This window comes from Eulemur rufifrons, chromosome 30 (assembly GCF_041146395.1).
Source record: "Eulemur rufifrons isolate Redbay chromosome 30, OSU_ERuf_1, whole genome shotgun sequence".
In the NCBI taxonomy this organism is placed as follows: domain Eukaryota; kingdom Metazoa; phylum Chordata; class Mammalia; order Primates; family Lemuridae; genus Eulemur; species Eulemur rufifrons.
Window position 1 is genome coordinate 111876483 of NC_091012.1, and position 18215 is coordinate 111894697.

Sequence of the window (18215 nt, forward strand, 5' to 3'; positions counted from 1 at the left end):
TGCCCATCCTTAGTCTTTGACACTTCTTGGTTTCTCTTAATTTTTCAGTGATTATGAAGAACAATTCCACTGTCCACCCTCAATATTCTTTCAGGCCCTGGGATGTAGTTTTCCTGGATGTGAAAATTTGAGCTCAGGTAAAACAGCCAGCTGGGGTCTCATTGCTTTGGAGTTTCAAGCCCCTCTTCCTAATCCGTGGCTTTTTCCAGTATGGAATATTAGAGCAAGAATGATTTTAGGCAGACTTTAAGGAACAACTTTTGACTGTCTTAAAGGTAAAATAGTGAGAGAAGTTTGGGAGTAGGCTGGGATGGCTATGTCTCCAAACTTTCAGTTTCCATTGGGACACTCTGGGTCCTTGAGGCTGGTGCCTGCATCAGATTATTTTCTAAGAGCATTTCCAGATCTAAGACTCTAATTTTATTTGGCAAAGCATGCCTTTTAGTTGGAGGCTCAAATGGTCCTTCTTAAGAACATCTGAGATAAACAAGTTCTTACAATTGCAAACAAATGAGAAACAAACCTAATAAACAGACTCCCCATCAAAGACACTTTAATTGCTCTGGTTTAAAATTTTTTTTAAATTAAGCATTGAGTAGAACAAAAGAATATTTATGTAATATGGATTAGGTAAAAAAATACAACACACACCTCTACTTAGCAGCCACTTTAATATGAACATTACCTTGGAAAAAAAGAACATAAATGTTATCTTGTAGTCCTTGCTACTACTCCTGCCCATATTCTATCCCTTTCTCTATCTCCTCAGAGGTAACCAATATTCTAAATTTTGTGTTTACTATTGCTATGATTTTCTTTATAGTATTTCTGAATATGTTTGTATCTCTAACAACGTATTATTTACTTTTGCATGCTTTTGACCTTTGCATAAATGGATGCATACTAAATGTACTCTACAGCTTGCTTCTTTTCTTCCCTCAGGGAGAACAAACTGATTTCACAAGTTTATTAGGCTTACTTTTAAAAAAAATAAATGAATGCCATTGTCTTTATCATGGGGAATACGAATTCTCTTCAAACTGACATTTGGTTGAAAAAGAACAAACTAATTTATTTCCATTGTGTTGTTACCCAAAAAACCCAAAACAAAACAAAAACAAACCTCGGAGCTTGCTTTTTTGCTTTTTTTCACTCGACCTTAGATTCTTGAGATTTGTGCATGTTGTTGCATGTGGGCGTGGTTTGTTCATTCACATTACCGTATAAGATCCCTTTGTATGAATATGCTAGAGTTTATCTGTGCTACTTTTGATGTGCATTTGGGTTGTTGCTAGTTTTATGTTCTTACAAACAATGCTGTTGGGAAACTTCTCGTCTATTTCCCTGGAACAATGTGCAGGAATTTCTCTATGATAAATACCTAGGAGTGGAATTGCTGGATCATATGCATGCATATCTTTGACTTTGTTCAATAATGCCAAATTGTTTACTAAAGAATTTATATCAATTTAAACTTCTACCATTCCGCCCGCGGACCCCTGCTCCCAGGGGAAGCCCCGCGCGGCTGGACGCCTTCCGCCCGCCTACGTCCCTCCGCCTCCCCGAGGCCCGGGGCTGCAGCCTCAGGCCGCGCGGGGGCCGCCCCCGCACTGCGCATGAGCGGGAGCCAGGCCAGCTCCTGAGAGGAGCCGCCACAACCGCCGCCGCCACAACCGCCGCCGCCACCGCCGCCGACGGTTAGCTGAGGTGCCTGAGGAAGAGGGGAGAAGCCTGAAGGACGCCAACATGAACAAGTTGAAATCATCGCAGAAGGATAAAGTTCGTCAGTTTATGATCGTCACACTATCTAGTGAAGAAACAGCCGTGAGTTGTCTGTCTCAAAATGACTGGAAGTTAGATGTTGCAACAGATAATTTTTTCCAAAATCCTGAAGTTTATATACGAGACAGTGTAAAAGGATCGTTGGATAGGAAGACGTTAGAACAACTATACGATAGATACAAAGATCCTCAAGATGAAAATAAAATTGGAATAGATGGTATACAACAATTCTGTGATGACCTGGCACTCGATCCAACCAGCATTAGTGTGTTGCTCATTGCGTGGAAATTCAGAGCGGCAACACAGTGTGAGTTCTCCAAACAGGAGTTCATCGACGGCATGACGGAATTAGGATGTGACAGCATAGAAAAACTAAAGGCCGAGATACCCAAGATGGAACAAGAATTGAAAGAACCAGGACGATTTAAGGATTTTTACCAGTTTACTTTTAATTTTGCTAAGAATCCAGGACAAAAAGTATTAGATCTAGAAATGGCCATTGCCTACTGGAATTTAGTGCTTAATGGAAGATTTAAATTCTTAGGCTTATGGAATAAATTTTTGTTGGAACATCATAAACAATCAATATCGAAAGATATTTGGAATCTTCTTTTAGATTTCAGTATAATGATTGAAGATGACATGTCTAATTATGATGAAGAAGGAGCATGGCCTGTTCTTATTGATGAGTTTGTGGAATTTGCACGCCCTCAAATTGCTGGGACAAAAAGTACAACAGTGTAAGCACTAAAGGAACCTTCCAGAATGTACATAGTCACTACAATAAATACAACAGAAGAAAACTGCACAATTTCTGCTAGCTGGACTGAACTGACGATCAATCCTCACAATTCGGACTGAGGGTTGAGACAAAACTTTAAGGATACATCTTGGACCATATCATATTTCATCCTTCTAATGGTGGTTTGGGCTTGTCTTCTAGTCTGGGCCGCTCTAAACATTTATAATTCCAACATTGTGGATTTCATTGTATATCTGTGGACCATCCTAGTTTATTCTCCCATAAGTCTTAGAAGCTTTATGGTGATTATTCTGAGGTTTCCATTCTTGCATAAAGCACAATGCTGTCTTCATCAGAAAACAGTTGCATAAGAATTAAACATGTGAACATCACAAACAATTTATAAAAACTTCTTAAATATATGCTTTAGGCTAGTTGCAAAGTCTATGCTGATAGCACTTCCAATGAGAGTGAGATATATGTAAGTGTACGGGATCTGGAGTGGTGTTTTGGTTTGGTGGGATTTTTTTTTCTTGGCAAATCACATGTATTGTTGATGTGAGTAGAGTGTCTGATGAAAAAAAATGTCAAAATAGCCAATGTGAAAATATTTTAGGGTAACTTGTTGCCTACCTAAAAAATGTATTGTGTTTCAGACTGTCAATTTCAAAAAGGTTCCACAGAACTAGTCCACACTTACCCATATTTATATATAGTTGTCCTACAGGGAGCTTTTATTTAGAAAATATCTGTATAATGTTAGATTCCATTCCTGTCTACATTATGCGCTACATAATTGGATTTCATTATGGTTTTGAAATGTTTTTTGCCTGTTGAATAAGTTAAACTGTTTTGTTTTGAATGTTTTGATTGCTACACAATACAATAAATATTCTAAATTTTGGCATGAGAGTTTATTTTTTGTTTTTACTTTTTTTGGGGTCATCGTACTATGGAAAATAATGAAATTCTCCTAATTTATAAGAAGATAGTAGGAATTAAATTTTGAAAATGGTTGTGATGAGCCATGAAGTTCAATCTTTATAATACAGGTACTTCTTTTTCAGACAAATAGTCCATTTTTGATGACTTCTTATTTTATTGAAATTGCTTTAACTGTTAATCACTGTGGTTGCCAAATATTCACTTCAGGAGCAAAGATTTTCAAACAAGGGTACACTTGATGCAAAATACTAATCTGGCTTCTATTTTTGTAAATTATTTAGTCTCTTTACTGTTTTGTTTCATTCAAATTAGCTCAGTTTTCTCATCAAAGCAGAATGCAATCTTGTATGTATTTTCTTCATTACAAGACCCATGAACTGCTTTCATGCTGAAAATGCTCATTTCACTGTTCACTTACTGACATGTGAAGAAGGGTTTATTGCTTTCTTAAACATTTCCATAAGGCAGGTAAAAAATGTAATGCTTCATATGTCGGATGATGGTGGTCCTTAATAGGAATAGATTTTGCTGGTATATCCAGGTATTCTCTAAGGTCTGGGGTTGGTATTAACAGAGGACTGTACTTCAGAATAGCAGTACATTTTATGCAAATATGGAAATGATTTAACAAAACAATGACATATTAAAACTGCTTTTTATTTACGTGATTTTGAAATTAGAAAGCTTTGTCCATAGATATTATATTAATATTCCAATCATAACTTTAAGAATGCAATTCTACCAAAAGAAAAAAAATCTATTTAGGCTACTGGAATTGGTTATTAAAAGAAAAAGAAAAAAGAAGAATCCTGCTGCTTTCAGTATTTCTTGATTTCATTTTTTGTAAATATAAAGAGGAACTTCAATTATGAAAAAAATTAAAAATTTTATATATATATATCTTTTACATATATATGGACTGTTTTGTTTCCTGTCTTGAAGATTTTGAGTTATGGTAGTTTTCAGATTGAATTAATTCAAGTATGCTGTGTTTTGAAATGAGATCTCATTTGCTTTTTTTTCCCCCAATATAAATTGTTTCCTGTAAAAGTCTGATATTGGTTCGTGGCCTAGTGCCTTGGGTTTTATAGATTTTTCCTTTTAAATGCAAAATCATTTCAACAACAACCAAAAAATTCTACCATCAATGTGTATTTCTATGGCTCAACATCCTTGTCAACACTTGATCTTGTTAAATTTTTAAACTTTTTCCAAACTAAAGGGTGTGAAATGGTATCATTGGGATTTCAGTTATTATTAATGAGATTTTAGCAATAATAATATAGTTATGAATTCTTAGAGGAAGTTTTTTCCATCTTCCACTCAGTGCCAGGGTATAAAACAAGAACTTTTCTTTGTAGTCCTCATACATGGGGTGGATTTATTTTTAGTTCACTCTTTACACTGAGAGTATAGGCTGTTGGTGTATCAGATTTATGTGGGGGATGAAGGGAGGTGGGTGTTCTTCTCTAAAACTGCCAGTGTTGAGTGTTCCCTAAAGTTTGTCTTCTGTACCCCAGGCCTCACCTGTCCATAGAAATCAAAGCTTGGCTTTGACAGTTGTCCTCAGAATGAGGTGAGCCTTCATATCTGCGTATCTGACCAGGATGCCACTGGTACAGAGGTTTTGGCCTCTGAATATTCCTCACTCAAATATATGCATGCACCAAGTAAATTTTGAAATATTTTTAAAATTTTTCATCCAGAATTTTTAGTTGATTTTCATGTGATCACAGTTAGGCTACATGGCTCACCATACTGCCTGAAATAGGATCCTAATTGCTTGACTTTGAAATTGATTCCCTTTTCAACCTGTAGTTACTTTTAAATTTATTTCATGGGATTGGGCCAGAAATCTGTAATTTGAAGAGTTGAAGGTCATAGGTATCTCCTCAAACGGTCCTCCTCAGATTCAAAACTAGAAAATTCTCAGTAGTGATGGCTACCCCATCCCTTGTTCAAGATTTTATAGTAAAAAAACAAGTTGCCATTTGCTAACATTTGAGAAATTTTTGTATGTGTTCACCAAGGGAGGGGAAGAAAAGCCTACCTAGGATGTTTCCCATTCACTGCTGTAATTTTTCATTTACAATTCCTTATCAGCATTTCATTGTAGAGAGTTAGTTCTAGGAGACATCGGCATTCATGCTCTAAAAATGACCATGTCTTGACTTTCCTAATACATCCTTAAGAATGAAGAAAATCCAGTACCCATTTTGATTGTGCCCTGTAAAATTTGAAATGACATGACTACTATATACCTAGAAAAACATTCAAAGAACCATACCAGCAAAAACAATTTCTGACAGGTTTTATGAGGGCTGCAAAATAGTTTGTTTGCATTTTTCCCCTTCTTTTTGGATAGATTTCATGTGACTACATTGATTAAATTAAATAATCTATGTAAATCACTCAGGGCAGTGCCTGGGGTAGTGTCTATTCACTAAATAGTCCTTCTGCCTCACAAGCCGCAAACACCTGCCTTAGGACTCACTGGTGTCTACCTTAGCTAGTGAGGCTGGATAAAGTGATGCTGTACACAGCTGCTCCTGTGTGGTGAAAAGCTGGAGGAATAGCTGCCACTTCACTTCGTGTACCTTTTACTTGGCCATTTCATTTTTTACCCTGGACTTGTGTCTCCTCAACAGGATGGTAGAAAATTTCTCAGAAAGACTCAGTTTTGGTAAAGTTCCCTTAAAGGCACGTACTTCTGTTTTCACTGGTCCACGGTTTCTGAGAATTGGCCTTACCCTTACAAATGGGGGCTTCACCAGCCCCACCCGTCTCTTCCCTGCAAACAGTCTTGCCTTGGCCCTGTGGTTTACTGATGACTTGAGGTGCTAAAGGAAGGACTAATGGAGCTTGTCACTGCAGGGCCTTCTCCAGCAAGGGGCTGGGAAAGGGCCAACGTGCCTGCAGGCTCCTGTATTGACAAGTTGCAGCATCCTTGAGAGCAGCCAAGAAATAAAAATGGTAATTTGTGTTTGCATCTGGAATCTCTGAGCTTCAAAATTTTGGATCGCAGCACTCTCAATAAGAGAAACCAAGATACACATATAAATGTCCGTATTCATATTAGCTTCTTTGTTAGACCCTATCTAGGACGGCAAATCAAGACTGACAACTAGCAAATCAAGATTGTACTGGAGATAAAATGAACCTGAATGATGTGTTTCAGGGCAGGGGGCAGCAGGCATGAAAGGGAGAAGAATGTCCTCTCCATTTAGTGGGCACTCAGTCGTCTCTAGGAACATCTAGAATTTGACTACATTATGGTTTAAAATAGCTCTTATAAACTCTCTAGGGGACCTGATTACTACTGATGATATGGTTTCCAAGGGAATGCTAAGTTCAAGATTTACAGATACACTTTTGGGACACTGCCATTTGTAGGTGGGAGGCCACCTGATTCCCCTGTTGTCTGTGCCCTGATACCCTGACAGGGTTACAAGCCACCCTGTGTCCCCCTGTGGACCTCTCTTTAGCTGGTCGGGGGGCTATGTGTGGTATTTGTTGAATAACACCAGAAGCCTATCCAATATATTATCCCCACTTGCCTGTTCTGCTGCCTGAGGTTTCCCATGAGAATCAGGAAGTTTCTGCAATGAGAAGGAAACCATTTTGGGGAGCCCATGTATAACTAGTTGTGTTAAGGCATCATGTATATATGACAGTGGATACATGCCTTAGTTGATATGTGTATCAAAGACTCCTCTGATTATGGACTTGATTATCAATGTAGACAAGTTGCATAATATAGTTATTTTCAAACTCTTTTGATTGCCACATGCAGTAAAAAATATATTTTACATCACAGTTAGAACACAAACATACATGTACACAGTATGTCATCAAATCTAAGACTCCATCGGTTATCAGACTCACCATTATTTTAGGTCTCACTAAAAAAGAAAAAGTGATGCCAATTAAACTCTGCCATTTCATTGACTATAGATCTCATCCTGAATTCAGAGAAATTAAAATGTAAAAACAGTGCTTTTTAGAGTCAATGAAATATGGATTACTGAAGCAAAAGTTTTACAAAGCAATGCTCACCTTGACTGTGTATGGTGTGTTATGAGTATTTACTGTTTTTTTTTTTCCTATTCAAATCACCTAATGTGTTTTAAATCTGAGTCTACAGTATTATTTTGAAATAGGGAATTGGAAGTGATACACTGAGACCGATTTCTTATCCCAAACCAGATGTCATGCCGTATGTTTTAGTCATTTATTTCATTCAAGTGTGAATTGATGGTTTACTGTTTAGGTCTTGATGGCACATGACAGAAACAGATCTGGAACTAGCTTTGGGAAAAGCAGGGGAAGATCTTATTTTTTTATGTAAGGGCAAGGGTATACTGGTGGGGCCAAGGCATACTGGAACCAAGAGCTCAAATACTGTGGGATCTCTCTTTCTCTCTCAAGTTTTCTGTTTTGTCTCTGCTTTTCTCTGATGCTTTCATTCTCTTGGATTAGCATTCTCTGTGAGACTTAACCTTTGTCATTGGCAGCTTCAGGGCTCATGTCTTCTTTATTTTACCATCAGAGAAAAATCCTCTGGAGGATATGATTGTCCCAGCTTGGTTCATGTGATCATTCCTGTGGTCAAGGGATAGGATCAACTCATCTCTACTAGAACCACATGGATGGCAGGAGGAATAATGCAGTTTTCCAAAAGGAGGGTTCCTGTTTCCCTGGGAAGAGCATAGCAGATGTCTATCATACCTAGAAAGTGGTAGCACCAGGCATTATATGCTGGAGTTTAGGCTCCCACAACAGGTATTGCACAAGGCCTTCAGATGATCATTTTGATAATCAGAATTGTCATCAGTTTAGTTTCACTTTCTTTTTGTCTCCCAGAGCTTGAGTTTCTCAGTGAAGATAATAATAACTGACAATAGCCAGTGTGTGACTGTCAGTTCAGGGGCACTGAATGGAAAATGGATGCTTTCAAAAGACAGAAGCACCCAGAAAAGAAACCATTCTGCCTCCTACCGCAGACAGAACTGGCTAAAAAAGTCATCTATGGAAGACTTCAAGTCAAGTCCAAGGTTTCGTCTTTGGGTGCTGGTTTTTATTCTCTGTTGGGGAACCAGATGATGTTCCAGAAGGAAGAAGCCTTAGGTTTCAGCTGAGCAGGCTGCAGCCTGTCACTTACAGACATCCTTATGATGTTCATTTCAGGGCTGTTTTCTGGAATTATTTTTCCTCACAGCCTCTTCTCTCTTTGCTATTTAATCTACTGTATTAAAATATCATTCTACAGCTGGCAATTAGAGCCTTGCTGTCTCCAATTCTCAGTACACACTGTGGTGATTCTATTTTATTTTATTAGTGTCTCTCTTTCCTAAATCCAATTATTCTCAGTTTTGCCACGATGTGCCAGGATTTTGTAAATTATACCACTGGTTTACTGCCAAGAACGATGTACCAGTCACTGGTTTATTTGGACAGCTTTTTTGAACCTTAAATACAGTATCTGCTTCTGTAAGTACAGCCTTCACCAAGGGAAATGGATGTCTCATTTTGACATTGGTGGAATAGCTTGAGCAGATCAGTAGACTAAAGTCTCAAGGGCTAGAACTCTTCTGAGGGCCTCTAGGCAAGAGGGGCACTTTCTTAGCGTCACTGGGGCAACAAGAGGAAACAAACCCCGACAGTATTCCCTGAAGAGTTTGAGGTCTAGCTGGGAAGACAACCTGCACACATCTGAAATGATTTCTGAAAATCCAAAGCAACATAAGATTAGTGCTAATTCAAAAATATGAACAGAACACATTGATGAGAATGGAATTTAAAGTTAACAAGTAGAAAAGACAAACTGGAGAAGCTAGGTTTAGAAATAGCTTTTACGCAGTGGCTCACGCCTGTAATCCTAGCACTCTGGGAGGCCGAGGCGGGAGGATCGTTTGAGGTCAGGAGTTCAAGACCAGCCTGAGCAAGAGCAAGACCCCGTCTCTACTAAAAATAGAAAAATTAGCTGGATGTGGTGGCGCATGCCTGTAGTCCCAGCTACTCGGGAGGCTGAGGCAGGAGGATTGCTTGAGCCCAGGAGTTTGAGGTTGCTGTGAGCTAGGCTGACGCCATGGCACTCTAGCCCGGGCAACAGAGTGAGACTCTGTCTCAAAAAAAAAAAAAAAAAAAAAAAGAAAGAAAGAAAGAAAGGAAGGAAGAAAGAAATAGCTTTTAATATGGGAAAGGGGCTGAAAGGAGGGGAAGGGCTTTCATGTGGGTCGTGTAAAGGCATGAAAACAGAAACAAGTAGCTGTGAAATTACATGAGATTTAAGGTCAGAAAAATTCAACCCTTGTTTCTTCTGTAATCAACATTTACTTCATTCTCTGAGCTGAGAATAGTCACGAGCAAGGTAGCAAAGAGTCGCTGCCCTCCCCAGGTTTACATTCCAGTTGCTGAATGATACCTGCCTCATGGGGTTGCACTGAGGACTTAACGAGGCAATAGGAGAGAAAGAACCTGGCAAATTTTAGTGATGCACCATGCTAATTGTTTATTGTTAGTCAGAAAAGGAGGAGGGCAAGTTGACTTGCTTGACTATAATTATTCCTACTAGAGGTTGAAGATGGGATTGTTCTGGGGGAACATAATTTGAAAACATGTACTGTACCCTTCTACCCATTACTGCCACCCCATTATACAGATGAGCAAACTGAGGCTCAGGAAAGAAAAGTGGCTTCCCTAGTCAGGTTGATACAGTTAGTGGTGGAGCTGGAACTTAATCCCAGGGCTCTTTCAATTGCATCACACCACAAAGGATGGCCATGTGGAGTTGGGGAAACTCAGTACCTGTTTGGCATTTCATGGGCCATAACATCTATGTCCTGAATAAATCAGGCCACCACTGGCCCCCTGAAGCCTTTCTCAGATTCTCAAATTCCTCCATTCTTCATTCTAAGAAACAAAGAATTAACTAGACAAATCCATAGGTTTTTGGCGTGTTCTAAATCACTGTTTTTCTAGTTCTTTTGACCGAGACCCACAGGACAAAATATATTCTGCTATGACCTATTATTAGGGTGGTTATATTATTTATTGTCCAAATCAGGAAAGTCGTGAGTGTGAAATGGAATGCTATTAATAACCATGTTGGATGGTAATCATGTGAGGTAATGGGTGTGTTAATTAGCTTGATTATAGTGATTTCAATTTCACAACGTATACATATATCAAAACATTACATTGTACACCTTAAATATATACAATTTTTGTTGATTATACCTCATTAAAGCTGAAAAAAAGTAATATCCTGAGACAATAAGCATAAGATGGAATTGTGCCATGAAAACTGTGGGCACCCTACCACACATACACCTATATAATTGAAACAGAAGTTGCATAAAGTAGTGTTTATCCTTACTGCATGCAATAGACCCTGACATTTTCTTTTTTTTTTTTTTTTTTTTTTTTTTTTTTTTTGAGACAGAGTCTCACTCTGTTGCCCAGGCTAGCGTGAGTGCCGTGGCGTCAGCCTAGCTCACAGCAACCTCAAACTCCTGAGCTCAAGCGATCCTCCTGTCTCAGCCTCCCGAGTAGCTGGGACTACAGGCATGCGCCACCATGCCCGGCTAATTTTTTTTTTTTCTATATATATTTTTAGCTGTCCATATAATTTCTTTCTATTTTTAGTAGAGGTGGGGTCTCGCTCTTGCTCAGGCTGGTCTCGAACTCCTGAGCTCAAACGATCCGCCCACCTCGGCCTCCCAGAGTGCTAGGATTACAGGCGTGAGCCACCGCGCCCGGCCTACCCTGACATTTTCAATGTTTATTCTATTTCACTACAAAAATACTAGTCATGACCCACTAAATTGGGTCAACAGTTTGAAACATACTACTCCAGTTAATTGTTAGTACATGTGAGGGGTTTAGTTAGGATGGTAGCAGATAAAAGAGGGGGATACGGGAGGTGAATGTCTGATATGTCCTATAAACTTGTCTCATCTGAACATTCTTTTTTTTTTTTTTTTTTTTGAGACAGAGTCTCACTCTGTTGCCCAGGCTAGAGTGAGTGCCGTGGCGTCAGCCTAGCTCACAGCAACCTCAAACTCCTGAGCTCAAGCGATCCTCCTGTCTCAGCCTCCCGAGTAGCTGGGACTACAGGCATGCGCCACCATGCCCGGCTAATTTTTTCTATATATATTTTTAGCTGTCCATATAATTTCTTTCTATTTTTAGTAGAGATGGGGTCTCGCTCTTGCTCAGGCTGGTCTCGAACTCCTGAGCTCAAACGATCCGCCCACCTCGGCCTCCCAGAGTGCTAGGATTACAGGCGTGAGCCACCGCGCCCGGCCTCATCTGAACATTCTTGTGAATCTTCTCCCCTGAGAAAAACACTGGTAATAAGCATTTTTTTTCAATCTATTCCCTATGATTAGCAAAAGGTTTAGATCAATTTTTCTGGATCCCTTTGTTCCACCTGGAATGGTGATCTTCCTCTATGTACTTCCCCACATTTTCTTGCCCTTGGGTTTTTACATCTTAGTCTGCCACTTATTTAGAGAAGGGAGGCATCCAACTCACTTGTAGTTTCTGGGTCTCTGCATACTTGCTCTACGCCTGTGTCTTGGGGTTGAAGCTGATGCTTTGAAAAGCTAAATTTTCTTCTCTGCTCCACTGCTGCAAACACACATACCTTTACACACAGCTTCTAGACATTTATCTTCCATGTTAAAACTTTGCTAGGACATAACAGAGCAGGCCCTGCCTGCTAGTCAGGCTCCTGGGGCTCTTTGAAGGGCCCCACATATTAGCACTTTCCAGCTAAGAAGCTCCTGCAGATTTACCCATGGAGGAGAGAAGGGTTACTACTGTACCCTCTGTCCACACTCTGTCCTTTTTTTAGGATCACCAGAAATGTTTGTACACTTACATGTGTTAGCAAGAGCTTTGAGAATACAAGAGACTCAGCAGTAATACCCTTCAGCAATAAAATAACTTTTGGTGGGCCCCTATTTGGTAAATGTTTTTAGGTCATGAAGACATAGGGGAAACACAGAGTTTTTCCTGCCTCGAAGTATAAACTATGATAATATCTTGAGACTGAAAGTCACTTTTTACTACGGCAAATTTTATCATCCAAATTCATAGAGTAAACTTGACAACAGTTTATTTTACCGGAGAAGATTGATTATGTAGCTTTTCCTGGTGGTTATTAAGTTGAATATATAGATATAGATAGATTTTCTAAACCATAAGTCATACAAGGGGGTTTAGACAGAGAAAGAACACACAGAAAACTGGTAGCACTGAGATTTTTGACTATGTTTAATGCTTTAAAAATTCTTTATAAACATAAACCGGATATAAGTTTGTCATACTTTTACATTTTTACTAGAAGTTCATTTACATGCACAGCAGCTCAAGGTGGTGGAGGTCTTCAACATATACACACTGAGTTAAATAGAAAATGTGATTAAGAATCATCAAATTATAAGCTTGTAAAGAAAACCAAGGATAGTAGTAATTATTTTATCTTAATATAGTATTTTTAAAACATATGCATTATGCCATTTAATTTGTGGCAACCCCATGAGACATGTCTAATTGGGGTATTTGAGGATAAGGGAGAGGCTTGGCTCTTAGCTTGGTTTCCTAGAAGCAGGGCCTATGATGTGTTGAGGGAATGCTCTCAGGAAAAACTTATAAGTGAGGAAGAGCAGCAAGAAGGACCCAAGCGAGGGTAGATTCTTGGATAAAGTCTAGCACCGCAGAGTGCTCAGAAACAAATCCTGCAGGGTTGTACTCTCACCCCACCCTTGGAGTCAAGGAGTCTGTTCTTATGTTCCTCCATATCAAGCAAACATTGGATGCCTTCAGGAAAGGGGTGGAGAGGGTGAAGTGACTCCTAATAACTCTGGACAATCCTCTCTAGAAGGGGGAAGTTGTCGGTCATTAGCAATCAAAGGCTCCCAGTGGCTGGGAGATGGGCACAGCAGTCTGGGTAAAGGTGATCTGGGTTAGGCATAAGCAGTATCTACTGCAGTGACCTAAGAGAAGGCTATTAAACCATGGCTGAGAAATACATCAGAATCTTCTGACTTTAGGCCAAATGCTCTTTCTTCTTCCCTTCCTCCTCCTTCTCCTCTACTTTCTCCTCTTCCTCCACCTCTCTCTCTTTTTGTTTTAAAAACAAATACCATTTATATATCAGAATCTTTATAAGTCAGGATCTGGGCATAATTTAGCTGGCTCAAGGTCTTTCATGAGGTTACAATCAAGTTGTTGGCTTGGCCTGCAGTTTCATCTGAAGGCTCGACTTGTGGGTGTTATGTGTATGTATTGGGGGGGATCCTCTTCCAACCTTACTCATATGATTGTTGGCAGGCTTTGGTCTCTCAAAACATGAGCCTCTCCACAGGGCTCCCTCAAGACTTGGCAGCTGGATTGACCCAAGATGAGTGATCCAAGAGAGAGAATGAGAGAGAGTCTCCAAGATGGAAACTACAGTCTTTTTACAACTTACCCTCAGAAGAGATCCCTTCTGCCATATTTTATTCATCAGAAGCAAGTTAATAAGTCCCACCACACTCAAGAAGGGGAGTTCCACAGGATATGAATGCTAGGTGACAGGGATAACTGGCTGCATATCACGGTCCACCCTCTAGTACCCAATGATTCATCTCCCTTCCACATGAAAAATATACTTACCCCCTACCAACATCCCTAAAAATCTCATCTCATTACAGCATCAGTTCAAAATCCAGAATCTCATCTAAATCAAGTTCAGGTGGGGATGAAGCTCCTCAGATGTAGTTCCTTGACTGTAACTCCTCGAATACGATTATGCTCTAACTTCAGAACTGTAAAACTAAAGAGACAAGCTATCTGCTCCACACACCCCATCCTACAGTGGTGGGATGGGCAGATAATATAACTGCTATAGAGATTCCTGTTAAAAAGAAATTAAATGGAAGACACTAAAGAGTCATTGGTCCACAGAAATTCTGAAATCCAGCTGGCCACATTTTGGTAGTTCTTTGTTCAAGTCCCATAATCTGGAAAGAATTCTCTATGCCTGTCTACTCTGCCCTCTGGGATCTTGATTCCACCCTCTGAGTAGTTTTTCCTTTTTTGTGAAAGGTAGCACGTGTTCACAGCTAAGCAGCTCTGTGAGCCTGTTTTCTGACAGTAGAATTATGGGGTTTCACAGGCCTCTCCTCATTCTGTAATGTCTCTGTACTCTTGAGTGAAGCTGGTGATATTTCTGCATATATAACTCCTAAGAACTTTGTGAGTTTCCTGTGAATCTTCCTGGAGTTCACTCTATTAGACAAAAGCCACACCCACAAATGTCATAGACATAAACTCTTCTCTGTTGTTTGAGAGTATCTTGAGTCACACCCTCCATCTCCTTAAAAGGCCTATAGTATGACTGAAGGTACTCTGAGTCATCACCTTGATTAAACAAAGGATCCAGCCATATCCTGGGCCTCATCTTTAGATCATGTTTTCCTGGCAGTGCCCTGGATTTGATCTTTGTTCAGAAACCATTCAAATGTCCTTTTCACTTTACTACAGCTGCTGTATAACCCCTTGGCAAATCATTTGTTATCATTAAATCATCTGGGCCCACAAATAAAGATCCTATGGCTTCCAATAGTACAAACTACCTTTCTCTAAACATCCAAATCTCTGCAGTATTGTCATAATTCAAATTTATATACTGAAGCTGGACTGATTAGGATAAAACCATTCCAGGTATATCAGCATAAGGACACATAATTTATGTATCATAAGAAACTTAAGGCAATTTTTTTGCTTTTGTTTTTCCAGCATTTGTTGACTACCAATTCTGAATCATATACTGGATATGGTATACAAGGTAACTTAGACATGATTCACACCCTGAACAATTTAAAGACATGATTTATCTCCATAGAATATTTTTTAAAAGTTAGGTCTAGACCCGTGTTGTCCATTAGGGTATCAAGTAACCACTCATGGCTGTTTAAATGTAAATTTAAATTAATTAAGTTTAAATGAAATAAAAACATTCACTTCCCCAATTGTACTAGCCACATTTCAAGTGCTTAATAACCACAGGTGGCTAGTGGCTACCCTATTGGACAGTACAGATATAGAACATTTCTATCATTGCAGAAAGTTCCATTGGATAGCACCAATCTAGGAGAAACCAACATCATGAGCCTTTATCCTTGTTTTAACATATTTGTTTCTATTCTCCTATACTAAAAAGAGTCAAATATCAAGGAGATAACTATATATTTTTGTTCATTAAATACTCTAACATGCTTCATAATAAATACTATTGTAAAACCATGGCTCTTATTAAATTTTTTCAGATGACAGACACTTATTAAAATCTAGCTAGCAACATTTTCCCGAGGAAAGTATATTCATGTACCAAAGTCATGTCCAATTATAAGGGGTTCATGGACCCTCCAAAGTCCTTCCATTGATTCTGTAGTAGGCCATGGTACTCAGGTTAAGAATCCCTGCTGCAAAGTGAATTTTATTTTCCCATTGACTTTCAGTATAAAATTGATATGCAATTTACTATTAAATATGTTCTGATAATATTAAAATTACGGAATAATGATGGGAAAAAAAAAACTTCCTGACAAAATATTAAGAATGCAGAACTGTTGGGTTTTAGCTCAAATTCAACCCTTTGAGCCAAAAATATAACACAGGACCAGCAAATCTGCCAATTTGGGTCATGTATCATAATCTATGAAGAAATATATAGTTTCAGCAAATTTGCTAAGTTTTCCATTAGTCTCAAATATTTTTCCCCTCCCCACCTTACACTGAGAAAACTTATGGGGTGATGGAAGGAATACTTTAGTAGCCTTCCAAAATCTAGATTCCTGATGTAACTCAAATACATATAATAGATATTATTTAAGAATGACTTTGGTGCCTCAATGATCTTATCTACATAGACATTCAGAGTGAAAGGATGGGATTCAATAGGCCAGCAAGACCATTTGGACTTTGGGGGAAAAAAAGAGTGGCTAATTCTATGAAAACTTGTTGAATTAAAGGAAATTTTTGCAAAGAGAGCAGAATTATAAATGCAATTGGCTCTAGGTATGGCAGAGGGATAGAATCTTACATGGCTCTGAGTCTCTGATTTCTGAGCCAAGGTAGAATTTGTATTTGTGTGGAAGAAGCACTGAAGCATTCTTTCCAGAGTGGTAATCCGAACCATATGTGGACTGATTAATGGTTGTGACATAATAAAACCTCAATTAGCAGAATTCTAGAGGGATGGCCTTTTGTAAATAAAGAAGAGTTTACTAGGAAACCTTCCATCCTCCTACCTCTTTCTCTATTTTTCTTCCTTATTTTTTCGTTTTTTTCTGTTTTAACCCTGGGGAAAATCTTTTTCCAATATTTATGAATCCCTTTGCTGCTTTAGTAAGTATCATACAATCTACTGAACATAAGTGAGTTTGTCTTTGATCTTATCGTATCCTTCAGGATGTCCATTTTGTACACTAGTCATATTTTTATAGAAGTTGATGTATGAGTTCAGGCTGAAAATAAACTGGAAATTTTGAGGGAATGGCAGCTAATACCCATTTATTTTCTTTTCACTTTTTTTCCTCCTGTCAATAGTAGGCAGGACAATTTCCATTCATTTATGTATTGGTTTGCATGCATTCAGTTGCAAGTAACAAACAATGCTTCTCACAGTGGCTTAAACCAAAAGGACATTTATTGTTGACCTAACAAGAAGTATGGAAGTAAGATGTCTAAGGTTGATTTAGTAGCTCAATGAAGTCATCAAAGACTCCAGGTTGTCTTTATCCATCCATTCTACAGTCCTCAGCTGAAAACCTTTAGTCCTACAACATCTTATGTCATGGTTGCAAAATGACTGCTGGAGCTTTAGGAATTCATCCTCACACAATAGCCTCCAAAGAAGGAAGGGAGAAAAGAGGGGAAGGAATTTTTTTCTCATGCAGTTTTCTCTTTTGCTAGGGAGAAAATCTTTCCCATAAGCGCCACCCTCCCCCCCAACAAAAGCAGACTTCTTTTTACTTGTCATTGTCTAGTATTGGGTTACATGCCTATCCCTGGAGCAATTATTGGCAAAGGGAAATTAATTTTTGACTTAGAATCATCATGGTTCATCTCTTGGGGAGGGATACATTGCTACTGAACATAATCTGTGATCTTTTACCAAGAATAAAGGGGAGAATGGCTGCTGAACATTCTCCCCTTTCTTAGTAAGAGGAATCATAGACTCAGAGCCACGTAGGATTCTGTCCCTCAGGCATACCTGGAGCCAATTGCATTTATAATTCACTCTCTTTGCAAAAATTTTTCCCTTTTGCGATCAGTAGCTTCTGCCACACAGATTTCTCATTTTCCTTCTGCAGGACCCACTCTTCCTTGGCATACTTGTTATTGCACCACCGTAGTGGCCATTTGCTGTTTGCCTATCAGTGATTCCAAAGCCTGCTATCTCATCTGAAATTGTGGGAGCAGAAGGCAGTAAAGCCTAATGGAAAGAGCATGATAGATTTACAGGTTAGGCAGACTGGATTTGAATTCCTGATTTACCACTTACAAGCTGCATAACCTTGGACAAGTAGTTTAAGACCTTTGATGGCCGGGTGCGGTGGCTCACGCCTGTAATCCTAGCACTCTGGGAGGCTGAGGCAGGAGGATCGCTTGAGGTCAGGAGTTCGAGACCAGCCTGAGCAAAGGCAAGACCCCATCTCTACTAAAGACAGAAAAAATTGGCTGGGCATGG

General features: G+C 39.1%; 1 protein-coding gene and 1 pseudogene across 4 annotated transcripts in view; both read left to right on the forward strand.

The window, feature by feature from the left end:
• Window positions 1–18215, forward strand: part of SRPX (sushi repeat containing protein X-linked) — an 80626-nt gene that overhangs the window by 23363 nt on the left and 39048 nt on the right. The gene's annotated exons all lie outside the window — the stretch shown is intronic.
• LOC138378490 (DCN1-like protein 1 pseudogene) lies at window positions 1747–2526 on the forward strand (annotated as a pseudogene).